Below are 5443 nucleotides of genomic sequence, written 5' to 3' on the forward strand. Positions count from 1 at the left end.
AACCAAAATGAGAGAGGCTTTATAGTGAAAACCCTTCCGGCACTACAAGTCGAATAAGATTGGGAATTAGATGGGGGATAGTCAAGGGAAGATCTCGAAAGACGATTGATGACGAAGGATAGGCCATATATGCATGTCATGACCATTAGAGTCGGTGTTTTCGTTTGATAGGTTTTTATTTATAGTTTCTTTTGTTAAAGAGTCATTTTTTCCTTTGTCTTTTATTCTGTTCCCTTTTATCTTTTCCTTTCATAGAAATTTCCCCAGTAGAGTCTGTTTGGTCAGAACCAGTGGGAAATGACTTCAAAATAGGCCATCAGCTTTCCAAGATAAGATCTGACTAATACATCCAAGTGATATAGTCAGGAAGGAACAAGCGCGAGGCCAGTGTCAAGAAAGATATCTCCAGCAAAAGGGAATTGACAAAAGGATCAACGAGTGTCAAGAGGGATATCCTTGCCAAAATCAAAGGTTATTAAACCTCAAGGCCAAGGCCCGTGGACAAACAAGGAGAGCAATGAGCATGATTTGGGAAACTCATGTAAGACTAAAGAGTCGGGGAAATGCCAGTTTCCGAGCTATGCCACAAAAGAGGAGGGATATCCCCAGCAAAAAGGGATTATCCCCGGCAAATAAAATCATCCCCAACAAGTTTTGGAACGCAGAGCAAGGAAGGAGAAAGGGAAAGCCATCCCCGGTAGGAGTATCACAACTAACCACCGCATTTTAAACTAACAAATTTTGTTTAATTTGAAACAGGTAAAGGAAATGGCATTGATGACAGAAATGCATGCCATAAGGGAGACTGTCAAACTGGGGCAGAAAATTTTCCTTTCATTTAGAAAATTTTCTGGGAAGTCAGGTACCCATTAGAGGAAGAATAAAAATAACATCAGTCTCAAGGGAAGTGGTATTTGAACCAGTGTTGCCCCAATATAATAAGTTTCAATGGAGAAGTTGTTCCCCAGCAGACAGAATAAAGGGATGACACTTGTGCTCAGAAAAGCAAAGAGCCATTATCATCCCCAACAGCTTCTAGAAGAATGAAGCATCGATTTGAAGGGATAAAACTCCCCAGCAGCATTATCCTCAACAACGTTATCCCAAAAATATAACACTTATATCCCCAACAGTGTTGAAAAAAAAAAAACCCAAAAAGAAAAAAAAAAGAAAAAAAAAGAAAAAAAATTGAATTTGAAGGAGGGGAAGAAAGAAGACTCCCGCAGTGGTATTATCCCCAACAAGCAAGAACAAAGCATCGCGAAGGAAGGAGAAAAGAAAAGAAGAAATTACGAAGGTAAGTTTCTCAAATCATTGATCTTTATATTTTCCTCCTGGGATAAAAGTCCTAATCTGATGAATTTCTTTCCCGATACAATCTTGGTCTGATGAAATTTTCTCCCAAGATAATATAATAAAATCTTAGTCGGATGAATCTTTCTCCTAAGATCACAACAAAATGGACCTAGTCTGACGATTTATCTCCTAGAGTCAAAATCTTGGTCTGATGAAATTTTTCTCCCAAGATAATATAATAAAATCTTAGTCCGATGAATCTTTCTCCTAAGATCACAACAAAATGGACCTAGTCTGACGATTTATCTCCTAGAGTCAAAATCTTGGTCTGATGAAATTTTTCTCCCAAGATAATATAATAAAATCTTAGTCGGATGAATCTTTCTCCTAAGATCACAACAAAATGGACCTAGTCTGACGATTTATCTCCTAGAGTCAAAATCTTGGTCTGATGAAAATTTTCTCCCAAGATAATATAATAAAATCTTAGTCGGATGAATCTTTCTCCTAAGATCACAACAAAATGGACCTAGTCTGACGATTTATCTCCTAGAGTCAAAATCTTGGTCTGATGAAATTTTTCTCCCAAGATAATATAATAAAATCTTAGTCGGATGAATCTTTCTCCTAAGATCACAACAAAATGGACCTAGTCTGACGATTTATCTCCTAGAGTCAAAATCTTGGTCTGATGAAATTTTTCTCCCAAGATAATATAATAAAATCTTAGTCGGATGAATCTTTCTCCTAAGATCACAACAAAATGGACCTAGTCTGACGATTTATCTCCTAGAGTCAAAAAATCTTGGTCTGATGAAATTTTTCTCCCAAGATAATATAATAAAATCTTAGTCGGATGAATCGATTATTTTCAAAGTTGTTGTTGAAGTCAGGAGCCCGCCTGAAGAGAGGAAAGGCGTTTTTAAAAGTTGTTGAAATCTTGCCAACCTAAAGAAAGGAATGGCGATGTATTGGTTGAAGTCAGGAGCCCGCCTGAAGAGAGGAATGGCGATTATTTTCAAAGTTGTTGTTGAAGTCAGGAGCCCGCCTGAAGAGAGGAAAGGCATTTTTAAAAGTTGTTGAAATCTTGCCAACCTAAAGAAAGGAATGGCGATGTATTGGTTGAAGTCAGGAGCCCGCCTGAAGAGAGGAATGGCGATTATTTTCAAAGTTGTTGTTGAAGTCAGGAGCCCGCCTGAAGAGAGGAATGACGCTTATTTTCAAAGTTGTGGTTGAAGTCAGGAGCCCGCCTGAAGAGAGGAAAGGCGTTTTTAAAAGTTGTTGAAATCTCGCCAACCTAAAGAAAGGAATGGCGATGTATTGGTTGAAGTCAGGAGCCCGCCTGAAGAGAGGAAAGGCGTTTTTAAAAGTTGTTGAAATCTCGCCAACCTAAAGAAAGGAATGGCGATGTATTGATTGAAGTCAGGAGCCCGCCTGAAGAGAGGAATGGCGATTATTTTCAAAGTTGTTGTTGAAGTCAGGAGCCCGCCTGAAGAGAGGAATGACGTTTAATTTTAAAGTTGTGTATTTGAAGTCAGGAGCCCGCCTGAAGAGAGGAATGACAGTTTATTTTCAAAGTTGTTGTTGAAGTCAGGAGCCCGCCTGAAGAGAGGAATGACATTTATTTTTAAAGTTGTTGTTGAAGTTGGGAGCCCGCCCATAGAACAGAGGCATACATTTCAGTCTTTACATTTCAAGCATTGAAGTTGGGAGCCCGCCCAGATAACAGAGGCATACATTTCAGTCTTTACATTTCAAGCATTGAAGTTGGGAGCCCGCCCAGATAACAGAGGCATACATTTCAGTCTTTAATTTTCAAGTATTGAAGTTGGGAGCCCGCCCATACAACAGAGGCATACATTTTAAGATCAAGTCAGAGGACAATAAAACAGAGGGTTACAATAGGAATCCCCAGCAGGAAACAATAAAAATCCCCAGCACCGGGAAGCAGAAGGTTGCAACAAGAGGTCACAGCATAAACTCAAGTGCATGTGTCAAAAAGAAGAAAAGCACCGGAAAAAATGCAAGCAGACAAGAAAGCAAGGCAACAAGAAAAATTGCAGTATAGCTTAGCTTCTTGTTTTCTTTTATGCACGGTGTAACAAGGAGATCGGTAAGCAGTGGTAATAACATGCAACAACAGTAACATTGCAGTCCCACGGTAGTCCCAGCTACCAAAACTTCCCGAACTACATTGACCTGATTCCTGTTTAGCCCAGGATATGTAGGAAACCTTTGAAGCAAAGGTTCGGTTAAATCTTTTTCAAAAAATGCTTCACACGGAGTACTCGGATGGGCAAAAATCGCTCGCTTTATCTTTGCAAGAAAACCCTTCGTGTCTTCGAGCAAAGAGGGGCAGCTGTAAGCACGTGATTTTTGCCCAATATGAGAATTACTCCCAAAAAATCCAAAAATAAAATGATTTTTCTTTGGTGTACAATTTTGTGATATTTTGTGATATTTTGAATAATTATTTGTATTTGTCTGTGCGTGTTTATTTGCTAAATTAATAAAAAATACAAAAATATGTCGCATTTTGCATGTAGGATTTAATTCTACAATTTTTAGTAATTAAATTTGTTTTACAAAAATTAAAAATTACAAAAATAGGCATCGTTTGCATTTTTAGCATTTAATATCCAAATATACAATTTTATGCTTAATTATTACTTAATTGTGCGTTAATTGTTATTGGGAGTTAATTTGCGCTTTTATAACTTAATTTTGTTCTTAATAATAAGTTAAGTATTTTTATAATTTAGTTTTAGAGAAATAAAAGAAGAAAAGAGAGCAAAAATATAAGGAAAGTCGGAATTGGGCCTCTTCTTCGATTTCAAGCCACAGGCCCAAAAAATGGCCCAATCTTCCCTACGACCCAGTCCATTTCGAACTGGGTCGACCCAGTCCATAACCCAAAAGACCCAAACCCCCTTTGTCTTTCATTTTTTACAAACAAAAACAAAACAAAAAAAAAATAAAAGAAGAAAACCCTAGACTAAGTCATCCGCCCCCACCCCTCCTATCTTCTTCTTCTTCCTCTCTTTCTCCTCCTACACCAAGCTCCTCCCATGGCAGCCCTTCCCCCTCACACCTCTGCCCCCCTCACGTCAACACACACACAACACAACCACTCTCACCCCCACGACATCCCCTCGCTGCCATGGCTGCGTTTTTCTAGTTCGTCGAGCAACTTTTACGCCACCATTGTTGCCCGTAGTTGCTTCTCCTCCTGCTGTTGCATTTTCTTCTTCTCCGACACTGCTGCTGCTACATTTTTCATCCTTCATGTTGCTGCTGCGTCGTCCAAACAAACCACCACAACTGCTGCCCGCCGCGTCCAGCCATGGACGAGCTTCATCGAGCTCGAACTCGAGCTCCCATGGCTGCCGTTGCATCTTCTCCGACACTGCTGCTGCTACTGTTCCGTGCTGCTGCTCCAGCAGTGTTGCTGCTGCTGCTCCGTCGAGCTCCACCAGCAGTGTCACCACTGCATCACGACTGCCATGGCTATGTTTTCTTCGTCGTGTCGCGGATGCTCCCCCATCGCTGCCATGGCAGCTCCTTCGCGGGTTGCTGCTGCGTTCTTCTTCTCCATGTTGTTGCTCGTGCTGCTACTGCTTCAGAAGCATGGCAGCAACGTGCTGCTACTGCTTCAGAACCCCACGTTGCCAAACACCCCTCCGTCGAGCTTCGTCTACTGTTTAAGTTTCCGGGCAGATTCGAGTCGATTTTGGTGCGATAATCGCTTTCGGACAGATTTGTTTACAATCAAAGTTCTTCGTTGATTCATCTCCGGTTAGTTGTTTTTGAGTTTTATTTTGTCCATATTTCGTTTTTATATTTCTCGAAGTTAAAATCGTTAAATATTTGATTCTTTGTTTTGTTCGTTGTTCATCGTTGAGATAATTTTCTAGTTTGTTCATGTGTTTTGTTGATTTTAATTTTCAGATTCAAATGGTAAATTAATTAATTTGTTTTTCATGTTTATTTCATGTTTGTTTTATTGTTTAGGTAAGATTTTGTTAGTTTAATGTTGGTGAGATACAAATTGAAGTTTAATTAATTGTTTCTTCAATTTGTTTTATGTGTTTATGTATTGTTAGAAATTGTTAATATTGTTAAGTTCAAGTTTAAGTTCATAATTGTT

This window comes from Nicotiana sylvestris, chromosome 8 (assembly GCF_000393655.2).
Source record: "Nicotiana sylvestris chromosome 8, ASM39365v2, whole genome shotgun sequence".
Classification (NCBI taxonomy): Eukaryota; Viridiplantae; Streptophyta; class Magnoliopsida; order Solanales; family Solanaceae; genus Nicotiana; species Nicotiana sylvestris.